We start from the raw sequence: 18,780 nt of genomic DNA, 5'->3' as shown, positions 1-18,780 counted from the left end.
TGCTCCAATAAGCAACTGACAATGGAAAACAATACTTTAAGTAGATGATGAAAAATATGTAAAATTTACAACGAAGAAGCATCAACGCCTCAGTTACGTGTAGAACTCAAGTCCCAGGCGCGTATTGAAAACACACAATAGAACGGATGTGCCAGGCTAAGATTTATGCACGACAGGGCGTTTTGTAAATAACAAACGTCTTTTCTACTATTATCCTATACTATATATTACACAGCATATATATATATAGTTTGCTATATATCCAAAGGCGAATCTTCTTTTTTGTTGTTTGGCCTCTCTATGTGCTCTCTCTATACGATCTATTCTGTTCGTCTTTTGTTCGTTTTTTAATTACACCGCGAGCCAACAACTCTCATAAAGAAACTCGCCAGAAAACGCTCGGCGACGCGACATTCCATGCGGAAAAGGAGGCAAATCTGAATTTATATTCTTGCACGACAAGCGCGAACTTGCGGGGCCACGAATACGCCAGTTTTTAGTTTTTGAGATGGGGCAGGGACGAAATTGAATTTATTCTTTATTTTCAAAACTTTGATAACTAATATACGTACATAGAAATGTGTTTATTATGAAAACACATTTCTAGAATGATGAATTAGCTGGAATTTTTACGGAACATAGTCAGATAGTTATTAGTTTGACTTGTGTTAATCGTTATGATATTATTATTGGTTTGGTTTTCACAATATAATTGCTCAAAGTCTCACAATATAATTGTATCTAGTGCCCCGCCCTACTCTATATAATAAGATTTCAGATGGTAATAATTATGGTGATGAAACAAAATACTTCATGGTAATTACATAAAAAAATATTAAAAAAACTAAAATATGTTTCTTAAAATAATATGAATAGATCGATACCTTTCGAGTCTCAATTTACTCCTCCTCAGTGGAACAAAACTCACAAGTTATTGAGATACGAATAAATAATGTGAATAACGAATAAACAAAAATAATTATTTCAACGATCACGCCTCAAAGGATGAAGTGCGACTAAATTTGTGTTATTAGAGTAACACTATTTTGTTAGTTCATCTTCGTACATGTACAGCAAAACTATATGCTCTAAATTTAAATAACTTTGAATTTGAATACAAAAAACACAAGTAATTTTGAATACAAAAATACGTGTCATCTTCAATCTCTGGTCAAATTATAAAATGAATATTTATAAATAGATTATTACAAGAAGCTCTCATATACATGAAAATAAAATGTGCATTTTCATTTGTATGTATATATTCAATTCTATCTAGCTGTATATGATTTTAGTGTATATGATTCCACCTGTGCCTTTCTTGTAGGTCTTATATGATGCTCGAACATATGTTCTATATAATAATAAGTTTTCATAACTTCATAAAAAGCACTAATTCTATTGGTATTTGAGTAATTAATAATTTACATAAATTTGTTAAATTAATATATATATATATATATATGTATATATATATATATATATATATATATGACTATAAATATTAATGAACTAACTGATTCATGAATTTGTTATGAAAATTGGGTTTTATTGTGAAAGTAGTTGTGCAGTGATAATTTAAAGCGAATATATAGGTGAGCATCAATGGATTGTAAACTTTCAATTGGTTTCTATATAAATATTGACGGTTTAACGATTTGATGTTGGCCTTAGGAGACACATAAACCTTAATACTAATTTCTAGGTGATTATAAATATAATAATTAAATTTGATTACAAAACATAAAACTACTAATCGTAGACATAATATATATTACTGATTGTGAAAATATATAAGATCATTCCTAAACTATTAGTATTGAAAAATATAGTTATGAAAACTACTATAATTTATTTTATTTACGCACATTCTTTCTTTTAATTTAATAAATAATATAAATAAATAATATAATATAAGGTATATAATAAATAATATACTTTTTTTTGTTTCAAAAATTAAGGAACAAGTTTTTTCTGACGTTGTAGGAAACGAATTTTTGAAACTACTGGAAGAGAAAAAAAATTATAACCAAAATCGACCAAAACATTTCAAATTTAATATGTAATATTGTCATTACATTTTCATTTTGAACCGTAAAATTTCTGAATATATTTGAATTTTTTGAAACGTTGTTCGTCCCTGCCTAAATATATTCATGTATCATGATGTGTGAGTTCCTGCAAGTGCATGATAATCGGCGCCAAAATGATTTGTTGCGAATTGTTTTCGGACTGCGAATTGTATACTACTAAATTTTCGAAATATATAACAGACCAAGAATATAAAATACAAAACTGTATTGTCAAAACAACGCAATATAACATTTCACCAGAAAAATATTTTGAATTTGGTGAATTATATGGTGATTCAGGCATTGTTTTCTAAGCTTTGACATGATAAAGTATCAATTTTCTTATTGGCAGATATTTTGCATTACCGAAAGAGGTAGGAAATAAAGCATGGTATTCTATTCATCAGTACTGAAAAATAATGATAAATTTTTAAGATTATGATAAGCAATAATCAGCAATAAGCACTTTGTAATGATATCAAAGTTTTTGAAAATACAAGTAGATCAATTAAGTACAAATTAAATTAAATAAAAAAAATAGTAATAAATAAGTATAATGCAGAAATATGAAAATCTTAAAGCCACTTGCTGTGTAATAAAGGCATAAACTTTATGAATTAATAATATTGCATCGTAATATAGATATGCAACAATTTTATTTAAAAAAAATTAATAATAAATTAGTAGAAAATCAGTAATAATTTTTTTTTTAAATTAGTAAAGAATGTATGATATAAAACTTACGTATTGAATATATTTATGATATATTGCATCTTATTTGCTTTAAACACTTACAGGAACAAATTTGAAAAATCTAATGATACTATTAAAGTACAGAGTATGCACTAAAGCAATATGTTAAGCAATATGCAAGTTAAAATGAATTACTTTATATTAATAAATTAGACAAAATATTATTTTTCATTAAAGTACATAATTTTCTATTTATAGTCAATAATATGAAATAATGCTTATAGCTAAATTGTTAATGTGATATATGCAGAAAATCTAGTTTTTGCATAAATACTAAATATAATATTAAACTAAAAATCGACAAGATTGATAGCAATTAAGTGAATCTCTATGGTTGATTTAATAGAAAATTTTCAAGTCCAATTTAAGAAAAATTATTTCTTATTAGTGTCAATATAGTAGTGGATACTGATGTAGGGGAGACTGGGTACGGTTGTGCCAAGGTACGGTAGTAACAGTCATCATAGCAGATAAAATATATTGATACTGAGATAGGGCTGCAATGGAGAAAGAAGTAAGTTTGTTCGAACAAGTTTCCACTATTGCATTAAGTTAGCGCCTTACCTTAACTTGATCAGCAGACCACATTGCTTTTAAAGAGTCAAAAATAAGTATTATTTTTTATTTCTTTTGTATACAGATAGATCACTTTGTTCGTTACTTTGTTGAACATTAGTAGGTCATTATCAGCAATTAGGTCATGGCTATTGTTTTTTTAACATATGTCACCTGTCACAACAGTTTTCAGGACGTGCAAATTATGACTAATTTATTGTATTTCAGGACAGTATTTCAGTATTTTCACGTACACTAACGTTCGAATTAACATTCAATTTACTTTTCACCCACCTAACTGGTAAATTAAAAAAAAATTGTTACTAATCAAAAAAAAATGTGGTACAGTCATACATAGTCCCCTACTCTTTAGTTTATATATTCACAAATTTATTAATTATTGTTAATATTGTTTTGCAGTATTTGAAATTTATCTGTTTCCAATCAAATTCTAAATTGAAGCTCCATAACACTTATTAATGTATAGTTGATAATTGATGATTTAAATGATTAAACCTAAAAGAACACAATGAATTGACATTCAAATTTTGTACAGATAATGGCTATATTAATTATATAAAAAATTTATTATTTAGCATGTACAATGTTTTTGCTTGTTACATAGCTTTGATTAAAAATGTTCTATGCATTTGGCTCTCTATATTCAAATGATTTTCCGAAAATTGAGGTAGATATTCTATGCTATAGAAATTCAAAAAAATCCTTTGGCATTAAATTATTTTTCGAAGCACTCCACTATCTTTTATATATCTGTGTTTTATTATTTTGTGTTCGCTTTTTATGCAGTTTTGCGATATTTTTAAACGGACAATAGAATCGCGCTCTCTCTGCCAAATGTTAGCGGATAGAGAAAAATGCATTAACGATTGCTTTTGCCGAAACGATACATTTATAAAAATCCATTAAAACAAACACAAACAGGGCTGACCTTAAACGACCCATGAATATAATCATTAATCTTTCTGCTTTTGCGTTTTTACAATATATTATTTTTATTTTAATAGACTTGAGAGTAAAATGTGATTTTAATTAATGACACTTTTTATTCATATTCAGTACCTACATAGATGTGTATCTAACTAAAAATAGTAAAAATTTAACCTTTTACAAAAAAAAATCTTTGATAGTAATTTATGAGTCACAAATAAACAGTATTTGTAAATATAGTTGAAAACAGTTATACAAATTGAATGATTCCACATATATTTGTAAAAGATACAAATTGTAGTCTCTATTAGGTTCAAACAATTTTACATAATACAGTTTTTTAAAATGACTTGAAGCTACTAAATAAATTTTTCAATTAATATCATATCTAACAGTGGAAAGCTTATTTTTTTTGCAGTAGATTTATCTATAAAAATTATAACAAAATCTATTGCACAATAAATACGTAGTATATAACATCATTTAGTACTAATATTTATCGAATCGTTTTATTACAGTAAAATTTAATTTCTTCGTTATTGTATCAACAATGATAATGGTACCCATTTTTGATCAGCATTAATTTTGTTAATTTACCAGTTAGCTGATAGAACACTAAATTCAATGGTAATTTGGGCATTTGACTACGTATAAATACTAAAATACTGTCTTTAAATACGATGGATTAGTCATAAAATCAAATCATACGAGAAATAGGAAAATTAAATACGTAATGCATAACATCATTTAGTACTAACTAATATTTATCAAGTCGTTTCAAGTAAAATTTAATTTCTTCGTTTGTTGTAATAAGAATGATAATGGTACCCTTTTCTCATCAGCATTAATTTTGTTAATTTACCAGTTACCTGATGGAAAACTAAATCTAATGGTGATTTGGGCATTTGACTACGGGGAAAAACTAAAATATTGTCTTTAAATATGATAGGTTAAAAAACAAGAGCTATAAACACGAAAATGGTATATAACGACTTGTATCGTTTTAACATAATCATTTACACAAATCTTATGAATATAATATAGAGATATATAACAAAACATTTTTTAAACAAAATTAACAAGAAAAGTCTCTGATTTTTTTTGGTATTGAATTTTTCTTTACCTTTCTCTTTATATTATTTTAGTTCAGTTACATTTTTCTTTATCTGCATCCCAAAAGGACAAAATATACATGTCCCAACCGTACCCAATGCATACTCTTGAAAACAAATCATCGTACGACTGAGCTCAATTACCTACGCAAATACTAATTGCTGGCAATAAACTACTAATGTTCAACTTACAGGTAAATAAGAAACAAAGTGATCTATATGTATACAAGTATCAGTTATTATTGAAAGAAATCGAACATGAAAACATACTTTTGACTCTATAATAGCAATGCATTCTACAGATAATGTTAAGGTAGGGCGCTGGCTCAATGCAATAATGGAAACTTCTTCGAACAAACATACTAGATCTTTCTCCCGTCTGACCCTATCACAAAACCAATATAGTTTAGCTGTTATGAATCCTATCACTACCGTTCTTTGGCGCAACTTTGCCCAGTCTCCCCTACTATTAGTTATATAATCATATGTAATAATAACGAATATATGAATTCAACGTACATTAATAAATTGATATAGAAAAAAATCTTTTAATACGTAGATATTTTTCTCATTAATTGCATGTCATTTAGAGAACGAACTCATCAAAATCAAAAGAATTTCTCTTCATTATATTTAACAAGAAAAATTATGAAATAAAATTTGATACTAGTAGTGTATGGTATCGTGCCTTATGGCAAATTACTGGATCTTTCCATACCGTAATGGACTAATATTCGAAGAATATTAAATGTTTTCAGATATTACAAACAAACCTTCATAATTCATATTTTATAGACGAAATATAAGAGCATATATGTTGGACGATAACGTTCATATAAGTTTATATAAAAAGTAGATAAATAAAACTTAATGAAGCAGGGTTAAAATGAAGAATTTTATCTCATATTTCCAAAAATGAAATAAACTTAATAGCAAAGTTAAAATTACTTAGTTCAAAATAAGTACATAAAAATGAGCTTCAGAATTTTAGCTGTAATTAAAATTAAATTCCGAAGTATTACCGATTTTTCCAAAAACATTGTTTCGTCACTACAAGCGAAAGGTTTCTGAATCATTCAAATCGGATGCTTTGTTCTCTTAAAAACTAGAATTTTTTGCACATTTACCACCGAAACGGCTAGCCCTGTCTTTGCCAAAATCCAATCACCACTTTTTCCATAATTACGATTTGAATGATTTTTGAATCATTCTAATGGGATAGTCTGTACTCTCAATAACTTAATTTCTGACTTGACAAAACTTTGTACACATACAAAACACACACAATAAAATTTTGTTTATCTGGTCTAGTAATTGCAATATTTCCTTATAAGTTTGTTCAAGGGAAACCTCAAATTTACTCTTGTGGGATTTTGATGAAACTTTAGGTGATAATAGTTGAGTCAAATCGAAGACCTTATAATTTTATACACATACACACATCCATATTTTTTAAGGTATGACAAAATGTTCAGAAACCCCTAGAACGTAAAGATATACAAAAAATACACCATTTTTTTCTTAGGTATGCCAAAACGTTCAGAAACCATTGAGACGTACAGAATTGCAGAAAATTTCAATTTCGATTTTTATACGATTACTATAACTTACCTTACGACAAGGTAATTGTGTCCATGTTTAATATTTTTCACATTATCAATCTCAAAAATTACTAATCCTTTATACATAAGGTAATCAAATTTAAATAAATATTCATCGACTTACACTATTTATCGACTATCACTTACACAAAATTGATAATGATAATTATCGCTATCCTTACTTAGAGCTCTAGTCGTATATCGCAATTTGTGAGATTTTTTGTCAAAATTATACCTTTAGAGGTAAAGAACAAACAAATAGCTCTTTTTACAACGTCCGTCATGTTATTCCAAATTTATAAACCAGTGCGCAATTTCATAAAAAAAAACTTTTGATTCATTTCAATATTACGGCGCAATGTTGGGATTTCATCCTTACTCCGTGGCTCAAGAAGATGTAGTAATATCGCCCGTCTGTTAAATTGAATCAAGACATCAGTCATGCGCGCCGTTTTCTCGGTACGACAGAACCTAATCTGAAGAATATTGCGGTAACATATTCTCGAATGTCATATCTGGGGTTTTATTGGCATCAAACATTTGTTATTGCATCACTTTGCTATCTAACAGCCTGTATCAGTCAGTCTATTCACCGCAATGGGGAATTTTCTCGAGTCAGACGAAAACTTGGACAGGGCTCACAATGACACGAGCTTTAGTTTAATAGATAATTTAATTTTTAATTTGTCATATGAGACGTGAAATTTTATTTATTTGGTCTAGTAATTTCAATATTTCCTTACAAGGAGAACCCCAGATTTACTCTTGTGAGATTTTGATGAAACTTCGTATGGTGATAGAGTTGAGAATCAAACCGAACACCTTAAATTATTATAGTCCTATTAGATATGGTTTAATTATAAAAATTAATTAAAGTTGCAAAAAATAAACCTATTAATATATCTCGATAGCTCGGTCGATTAAAGCACTGCTTCTACCTTTTGCACTCGTGTTCATAGATAAGTGTTAAAAATGATCGGGTTCAAACGGCGTCAGCTTAATAATTTAATTTAATTTTTTTTTAAATCTTATCTTCATATTTGAATAGTTGGATATTGCTGAAATATTTCTAATTATTAACGCATATCTTATATTTTGCAAACAAAAATTGATATATTCGAAACAATTTGATTGGCCATTGGGTTGCTCTCTTGAGATCAATATATTTAGGTTGTACATTAGAATAACAGCTTATAGAATACATAGTTCTGATTGCTGTTTAAATATAATGAAAAATATAGTACAAAATAATAAAAAAACAAATTAGTTTTCAAATATATAGTTTCAGGTCGATATATGTATGCAATATGCATATTTGTATGAATTTGCGATAATTAAATGAGCGGCTAGACTGATTTGTAATGTTAGTATGGTACCCACTGGGTTGCTCTCTTGAGAACTATATATCTATATTGTGCTTCAAAATAACAGCTCATAGTTCTGATTGCTGTTCAAATAGAATAAAAAATATAGTACTAAATAAATTTGTTACTGAAAATAAAAATTTGTAACAAAAAAACAAAATTAAATGCAGTGTTTTCTAATCCCTATGAAAGTTATTGTTTTTTAAATACATACTTCATATTCAATAATGTATGTATATGAACAAATCTTTCCATAATTTATTAAACGGCTAACCCGATTTGTAATGTGAATATGTTACTCATTAGTTATTAGTAAAAAGTGGTCGAAAAATATCAGATTTGCGGTGTAAGAGTGGTAAAAATAACACGAGAAAAGCAAACAGTCATATATCATCAAAATAAATAGATTTTTATATTGATTTATGCAGAAAATTAATTACGAAAATTCGATTGTGTATCAATATATTTGCACACTAAACCAATATATCATACATAAAATGATTTTATATTCCATTACTCTATATATCAGAAAATAGAACATGCTTGCACTCAGGCTGTTACTTACATCTAGCAGTATTATTTTATATATTTAATATGATTGTTAGAATTTACTAACTACATAGGTATGATTCAATTTAAATATATTAAATTATAATACAGTAATATCTTTATTTAACATATTTAATCCTGTGAAATTTCTTATGCATGTTATAAGCTTTATCGTTATTATGTGAAATACATATACACACTCATATATATATATATATATATATAATATATATATTATATAATATATATATATATATATATATATATTATATATATATATATATATATATATATTTATATGTGTATATTATATAGATATATTTATGTATGTTTTCAGAAACGGGTAACTTCACTCATGTTATTGTTATGTGAAAAATTCAAATTTATAATTTTGTGAAAAATTTAAACGTTTCATTACAAAAATATACCTTTGCATTAAATTATGTTAATATTTAAAATTAAATTTTAATGATGAGAAATAATTTTAAATCTCATATATTGCACTTTACTAATATAATTATATTTATAGCAATTTTTTTTCAATAATTACAATATTGAATATAAGAAGTAACTAAGTTCAACTAAAGGCTTAAATGTGCTTATTTCTAATTTCAATTTTGTTAAAATTCACAAGGTACTCTAAAATTAAAAAAAAAAATTGAACTTTACTTAAATCTGCTATAGCATGTTTGTGATTACAATTAAGTAAATTGAACTAAAGAGCTAACTAAATTTTCTATTACAAAAATATATCTTTAGTAGCGTAATTTTTTTTAAATAAATTTTGAATTAAAAAATTGAACATTGAACTTTTGTTATTGATTTGAATTAATTTGAAATCTTGGTTTTCCAATATTCAATTTCTAAGTGTTCTATTAACTATAATATTAAATACCTTAACTTACTACATTCACTTAGTAAAAAAAAGCTAACTATTTTTATGAGAAGAATATATATTTATTTTCAAAAATTTTATATCAATTTGAAAAGCAATAAAAATATTATATTTCAACAAAATATATTGAACTTTACTTATGCCATCAAATTATCTCAATCATGAATTTTATGCAATAGTATTTTTTGAAAATTCAATGTTATATATTACAGTTTTCTAATATTTAAAATATAAAAATGTGATATGTACTTTACTTACCCCTAGTAATATGATCTATTGCATATCTCGCGTCGTGTCATCTGGGCTAACACACAACATATGAAACCTCATACGTCGTACACATGTCCTTTTGTCGTCGTATCTCCTATCCTTCAGAAATTACAATGAAAACACAAATAATTTCCTTTTGTTGCGGAGAATACTAAAAGACGTGATGAAATAACTTATCTTGATGAAAACTTGAAGTTTCGCTAAACTGATGAGCCCCGGAACTGAACTACTTCGAGGATTAACCATAATCAGTGAGATAATGGTATATTTTCCTAGAAAATTAAAACAAGTATCATTTTGAAAGTTATAATAAAATATTGATAGAATTATATAGAAAATTTATTCTTTTATGTAAACAAGATAATGAAATTCAAAAACTCATATATTTTGATCAAGAAACAACTTCAAAAACTCATTTCCAAATTGTTCATAAATTCAAATTTTCCAATTAAATATGCATAGGACGGGGCACAAAAATCAAAGAGAAGATCAAACCAATTATATCAAGTGATCATTTAAATCGGATGCTTAGTTCTCCGAAAAACTGTCACTTTTTGCACATTTAGCTCTGTATCTGAGAAACCACTTCTCCCCACCACTACAAATTGAATGTTTTTTTTGGATTATTCAAATCGTATGCTCTGTTCACTCAAAAACTTGATTTCTATTTGCTCCGTATTTCCGAAACTTTTACTAAAAACTAATCAGCACGTATTCTTATCAATAGGTATCGACTGTTTTTTGAATCATTCAAGTCGGTTGTGCCGTATGTCTAAAATCGTCGACAAAAACTAAAAAAATGTACCTACACATACACACAGGCACATGTATCATTTTTTCCTAAAGTATGCCAAAATGTTCAGAGACCTTTGAAACGTAAAGATATATAAAATTTTTCAATTTCGATTTTCGCACGATTACAGTAACTTATCCTAGAAAAAGTTAATTAAAATACATCTTATAAAATAATCAAATAACGTAAACCCAAAAATGACACCTATTAAATTGTTAAATGAACATTTTTTCATTAAAATACCTAAAAATTTGCAAAAGAAAATACTTATCTTTCGAAAATACTAATTAATTTGTTTAAAAATAAGACACTTATAAATTTGTTAAACTAAATAGTCATGTCATAAAATAACCTAAAATTTGTTAAACAAAATAATTATATTGTAAGAGTATTGCAAACGTTATTAAAACACTTATTAATTGTTGAAAAAGTACTTGCAATATATAAACACTAATCTTTATGAAACAAACTATTTATATTTAAAAATAATTAAAATTAACTAAATATAAGTTTATAGTAAATAAATTAAATAATAAATGAATAGGAGATAAAATAGTTAATTGAATTATATTAAATTTGAAAAATATTGACATGATTCTTATTGTAATATTATACTGAGGGCTTGTAAAATTAATAAATAAACTAATGGTGCATGGCATCGGCCATGAGGCAAATTGCTGGAACTTCCCGTACTGTAAATGTTTGAGGAATATCAAATGTTTTCAAATAGATTATTATAAATTCTGTAATATCATCTAATATTGATAAGAAAGAATAATATAGACTGAATTACAAAATTGAAATTATTCACTTAAAGTATATAAGTGAGCTTTAGAATATTAACCAGAATTAAAATTGAAATCTGAATTAGTTTCGATATTAAATTTAAAAAAAACAAATATTGAATTTTGTTTTTCCAAAAGCAATTGTTTCGTCGACACAAGCAGAAAGTTTTTTGAATCATTCAAATCGGACGCTCATTTCTCTCAAAACTGCCATTTTTTGAACATTAGCTCTGTATTTTCTAAATGGCTGAACCTGCCTTTGCCAAAAACTAATCACCACATTTTGCAATCAATATAAATTGAATGTTTTTTAGATCATTCAAATCGGATGCTCGGTTCTTTCAAAAACTCGTTTTGTGTTTTCTGCACTCTTTGCTCTTTATCCCCGCAAAGGCTAGACCTGCCTTTGCCAAAAACTAATTAGCACATCTCCCTAACAAATCGATTGATCCGTGCGTCCGAAAACGTGAACGAAAAAATGCGAACACACAAAACACACACACATCCATTTTTTCTGAGGTATGCCAAAATGTTCAGAAACCTTCAAATCCTTAAGAAATGCAAAATTTTAATTTTCGATTTTCGGCCCATTACTATAACTACCCTCTACGCAAAGTTAATAAATAAATAAATATTAAGGTCTCTTAATCTAAATAACAGTGCTTATAACCACAAAAACTGACAAAGAAAGAATATACTTTTGTTATGGATTTTTAGACATTGTTATTTATCTCCCGATTACCACTTTGCAAGAACCAAGAATAATCTCAAATATCCTTAAAAAATTCCTAACTTTACTTGTTTTTGAGATGGACTAGTTCTAGCCCATATATATACCTCTTATTTTAATAAGACAAATTTTCTTGTCTATTTTATCTTGAACAAATAAAGTTTTTTAGGTAAATTACTCCAACTTTATAAACATATAGATCAACATAGATTATCTTTAACGAACCTATTACATTATCCTTTAATTATGGTATTATAATACTACATAAAGTCTTCCTTCATGTTTGAGCAATCTTCTTCAATTAGCAAAGTGATTGTAACCAAATTGTTTAAATTATGATCAAACTTCTGCACTTGTGTACAAAATCTGAAAGGGGCTCGTTCACTTACTCGGAGCACATAATTAAACTAATCAGTTCGCAGCAATCATATTCTCTATACGTTTATTAGCCATTGATATGATGAAACTTCAAAGCAAACACTTGCAATTCAAAGTAAAACAGAAAATGAAACTTGGAACTTTAACTGATTATAATATTCTAGTTAACTCGAGAAATGTATTATTAGTAATTATTCTGACGTGGAAGTAGCGAGAGGAAGTTTTCGATTAATAGGATTATATATGGGTAATATCTAAATGTGTCAGGCACATGTATAATACACGTATAGTGTTATTTATAGTTAAAGACATGTATATATTTGCATTAATACGCCCTTAATTATGACATCATTTGAATATCATAAAATTTCAAGCCTTATAGATCTGTTTATTTTCGCGAATAGAGAAATTTGTTTTCGCCAATAAGTCTGATTTGCTATTTTTATTACGTTTCAAATTATTCTAAAGCGATTGAGACCAAATTTGGATATAGTATGTGTGTGTTTGCATGTGAGTCGATTTTGAATTTTTTGTTTACGTTTTCTCGTAAACGGTTGGAACAATTTTAATCATTTAAAAGCCATTCAAGGTATTTCAATATGGACTCGCATTGACTAGTTTTGCATAAAGATACGCCAAACAGTTTCTTCATAAATTGAAGAAAAGTAAAATTGTTTTCAAAATCTTGGTTGGAAATGATACTGATTAGTTTTTGGTAAAGATCGGCTGAGCCGTTCTGTTGAAAAGAATTTTTTTGAAGAAATTTTTTATGTTGATAAATATCTTTAAAATCATGAAGATTATTCTGAAATATTACGGTCTCTGCGACAAGTAGTAATTTTAAAAATTCATCCAAGTTTGAAAAAATATGATAGTCAAAATTGGTGCCAAAAGTTGCTTTTCTAATGTGATAAGTCAATATTTGAATTTCGCAAATTTAAAAGAGAGATACGCGATTAGGTTTGCGAGAAAATCGCCAAAGCCATTAGAAATTGCTTTGGAATTAGCAAAACAGTGAATGAGTAGATTACAAAAGTTCGCTAATTGTGTAAAAAATGTTACTATTAATTTTTATCATTGAATAATATCGAGGACTACGTACATGATATATGTAATTGTGCCAGTATTGTAGCAGATGCTTAATATTTCACAAAATACTATACTAATGATTTTTTTTAAACATGTTTTGATATTTTTCATGAAATTTTACATGGCGGTGAATATCGTCCACCAAACAGTCTTACGAAAATTTATTGAATTAAAATTATATAAATTAATTAATATTTTTTAGGACATACAAGTTTTAGGACATACAAGTACGTGCCTGTTCTCTACAATTATTATAATTACAGATATTATAAATGTGGTTTAGATATATCAATTGAAAATCACAATGATTAGATTCAAGCAAAAACCAAAAATTTAATTTCGGAATAGACAGTTGAAAATTTTATCTGTACATTTAAATCTCAATTTCGGTCGATTAAATCAATTATTACACTTATCGGAAAATTTTAGCAAAATGCCACTTTCAATTAGTTTATGATCAATTAATGAACCACGTACATGATGTACGTCATCATGTCAGTAATTTCCTATAGCAACCGTTAATTATTAACAAAATGATATATTAAGTTTCTTAAATAAATGTTTTAATGAGATCAACATGCCGATGATGAAGTTCATTTTCACTAAACAGAAAATTAGTTGAATCATAGTTGAATAGGTGTTTTAGTACATGCATACACGTATTTGTGTACTATACTTTATATAATTACTGATATCATAAATGTAAGAGATATCATTTGGAAATCATTAGTAAAATTAGTAAAATCAAATTCATTAGTAAAAGCTTCATTTTCGGTATGAACAGTTAAGCCTTTTATCCTAAAAAATCTCAATTTCGGTTGATTATGTTAATTATTACACATGTGGATAAGTTTATGCAACTTGCCTTAAGGAAAAGTGCCACTTATATCTATATAAATTACAACCATAATATTGTATAGGTACTCACCCGCATTTAGCTCTTTCCTAGAATTTCAACAGACAAATTGTTTTGTTTAACGATGTATAACGAAATAAATTTAAGTGTTCTTTGGCTTTTGCTCATAATTTGGATTTACTTATAAATCTATCATCTTTGAGCAGGGTATAGGTTAATTGCCATTCTGGCTTCACTAACATCTGTTTTGATTCTAACGAGCTGAAATAAAATTAAAAACTTGTGAGGCGCATAGCATGGCGCCTTAAGGCAAATTGCTGGAACTTCTCGTACCAAATATTATTATTTTTTTAAAAAAGATTAATGAAAAAAAATGTTTTCTTTATTTTGACATATTTTGGAAATTCTGAACTTTTTTTCAAATGCAATCGTACTGCTTTAAGTGCATAGAGACAAAATGTAAAAGTGCGTAAGCGCCGCGTCGCCGTCTAACGGATAAACATTGGTACGGAACCCATAGGAATACAAACAAAATTTATACTTATTGTTAAAATCTCTATAAAATATCTGATAATTTGATGTGCATATGTCTAATGATCATTTTTGACTGCCAAATGGCTTTTTATTACTTTTTTCATTAGATCTCCAAAACCGCTAGACCTGCCTTTATGAAAATTTGATCAGTTCTTCACCTTGTCAATACAAGTAAAATGATTTTTGAATTATTAAAACCGGACGCTCCGTTCTCTCAAAAACTGAGTTACCGTTTTTGGCACTTTTTGCCCCGTATCTTTGGAACGGCTAGACCCGCCTTCGCTAAAACCTTATCAGCACGTCTCCTTATCAATATGAATCGAATGTTTTTTGAATTATTTAAATCGGTTGATCGGTGTTCCCGAAATCGTCGACGAAAATTTGTTTTCCACACACACACACACGCACGCACACACACGCACACACACGCACACACGTACGCACACACACGCACTCACACGCACACACGCACACACACGCACACACGCACACACGCACACACACATACACACACATACACACACATACACACACACATACACACATACATCCATTTTTTCTAAGGTATGCCAAAATATTCAGAAACCTTTGAAACGTAAAGATTTATAAAAACTTTCATTTTCGATTTTTTTGCAATTACTATAACTTGGAAGTGAAATATATGGTAGGGCGGGGCACAAAGGTCCAATTTGATTTTGGGCAATAATATTGTGAAAACCTAATCAATTATAAGTGTAAGGAAATTATTGAGTACATAATTTATATCCACTAATAACATACATTGATTATGATATTAATTTTATTAATACCTACGCTTATTTATTATGATATAAAACTTATCATAATATAAAACTAAATTTGGGATATGATAATCTTACTATTATCATTATATTATACTATTATATATATTATCAACTATTTTCTATTATACCGTGAGACACCTATGCCATCAATTTCTCTATCCATACTAGCTAGATTATTATTTGCTAACTAACTTATTATTATATATATATATATATATATATATATATATGTATATATATATATATATATATATATATGTATACATATATATATATGTGTATATTTTTGTGTATATATATATGTTTTTATATGTACATATATACATATCAGACACCCTACATACCTATTTAATATTAATGTGTTATATTTTTACCTTACGCCCTATGTATTATCTCTACCTATCTATTGCCTATGCCGGGGATTGAACCCGGTTCCTCTGCATGACAGTCACGCATCTTAACCACTACTCTATCGGGTCCCCCCACTGAAAATATATTATGGAACATACTGTTGTTTCTTTGGTTCTTTAATTGAACATTTTCTAATTAATTGAGTAACCAATACTAAGGTGACGCGACAACACACAAAAAACGACGGTTGATTGTAGCGTTACGGTGGTCGAGTGGCTAAGTGGTAGCCTGTCACGCGGCGGACCGGGGTTCGATTCCCGGTAAGGGTGAAAATAGTATGTAAGCGAAATTGTAGGCGTAAGATAATAAATGTTAGGCGGTTTAGATATAAGTGTAAGGATTGAGCGTATACGGTGTAGTGGTAAAGGAACGTACGATATAGTAGTTATAAGGCGTATAACCACGTAAAATGTAATGTTTAGCTATGGTTTAGGTATAGGTGATACATATACGCGAAAAGGAATTTATGATATTAGGGGTTATAGTATAAGAATTGCGAATGTTATATAGATTTAATTTATAAATATTCTTTCTTCTATACAAATATTTAGTTTGCTGGTTAGTTTTTTGACAAAGGCAGGGCAAAAGTACAAGAAATGTCGATTTAGTTTTTGAGTCAACGAAGCATCTGGTTTAAATGATTTACAAAAAGAATTTAAAATGATTGATTGTTTTTTAGATCATTCAAATCGGATGCTCCGTTCTCTCATAAGTTCGATTTCTATTTTCTGCACTCTTTGCTCTTTATCTCCGTAACTGCTGGACCTGCCTTTGCCAAAACCTAATCAGCATATTTCCTTATCGATAGGAATCGAATGTTTTTTGAACCATTCAAATCGGCTGATCCGTACGCCCAAAAACGCGGACGAAAAATTGTATCCATACATACATACATACACACACACATCCATTTTTTCTGAGGTATGCCAAAATGTTCAGAAACCTTCAAAACGTCGAGAAATGTAAAAATTTTCAATTCCGATTTTTGGCCCATTACAATAACTTACCCTACGGGAAGTTAAGAATGAAACTATGGAACTGAATTAATACATTATAATGAAATATATTGTTTTGGCCTTAATGTAATACAAAATAAATGAATTTTTTAATGATTCAGTACAACAAAAAAGCTGAAAAATAACTAATGTTGATCTTATGCCTAATGCGAAATGGTTATGTCAAATCGCTTTCACAATATTCTTCAGTTGAAAATAAATTCAAGATAGTATGTAATTCAAGAATAAATATTTTTCAATACCACTTTTATTTAACCAGTTAACTGTTGCGCCAATATTATCCAAATCAAACTAATAACGAGTATATTCGCCAATCACAGAGTAAATTGAGTTGGTAATATATCAAACAGAAAATTTATTTCAAAATATTTAATTAAAATATTGAATATACTTGTTTATCTAATATTATATCTAGTATTACTAATTTTACTTCTTTGTTATCATAAGCATATAGTACATACGTATTAAACTAGAGCCGGATTAAATTCAATGAAATATTACGAATGGAAATGTAAGAAAAGTTAGAAAGTTCTTGCTGAAAAGCAAAAGTAGAAAATATTATTTAAATAGTTTAATCTTAATTTTTATTGATTGATTAATTGATATTGTTTACACATTTCGTGATGTTCGTGCAACTTGCCTTAAGATAAAAAGTCACTTGCAACTACTTATTCTATACAAACATAGCCTCAAAATATTTTTCAAATTTTATAATATAATTTAGTTCTTTTTTTCAAAAATTTTATTTAGAATAGCTGATGGCCAATGGTTTATAAGCATGACGGATGTACTTGTCAATAAACAAAATTTTACCACTACTCCATATGCGTTTATCACTGTTAACTGGTCAATACTAAATTATTTTAGGTCATTTTAAACTATATTGCATATCTTATTTAAGGATTCACCTGGCACTGATGAAATCACAAATGCACTTTTAATGTTTGTAGTAGATATATTATAAATATTTGTACACCCTTAACAGGCAGATAAATAATCGTTTACTTATTAAAATGTTGTACAAACTGAGATATCAATTGCGTTGAATAATATTGAAATGCCACATAAATAATGTGATTTAGAAAAGTTTAAAGACTGCGCGGCCGCGCAAATGGAAAGAAAAGTTTTTATAAAATCGTGAGTTTTCTGAAAATAGTTTGTGCTAAAATAGTGAATCTACTAGAATCCATCAAGATGTCTATAATGAAGTGAATTCTAGATGGAATGTGAAATACTTTAATTCTGGTGGAAATGGCGCTCATTAAA

This window comes from Ctenocephalides felis, unplaced genomic scaffold (assembly GCF_003426905.1).
Source record: "Ctenocephalides felis isolate EL2017-DRISC unplaced genomic scaffold, ASM342690v1 CF-g0.4_SCAFFOLD_00845, whole genome shotgun sequence".
In the NCBI taxonomy this organism is placed as follows: Eukaryota; Metazoa; Arthropoda; class Insecta; order Siphonaptera; family Pulicidae; genus Ctenocephalides; species Ctenocephalides felis.
This window is presented reverse-complemented; position numbering follows the sequence as displayed.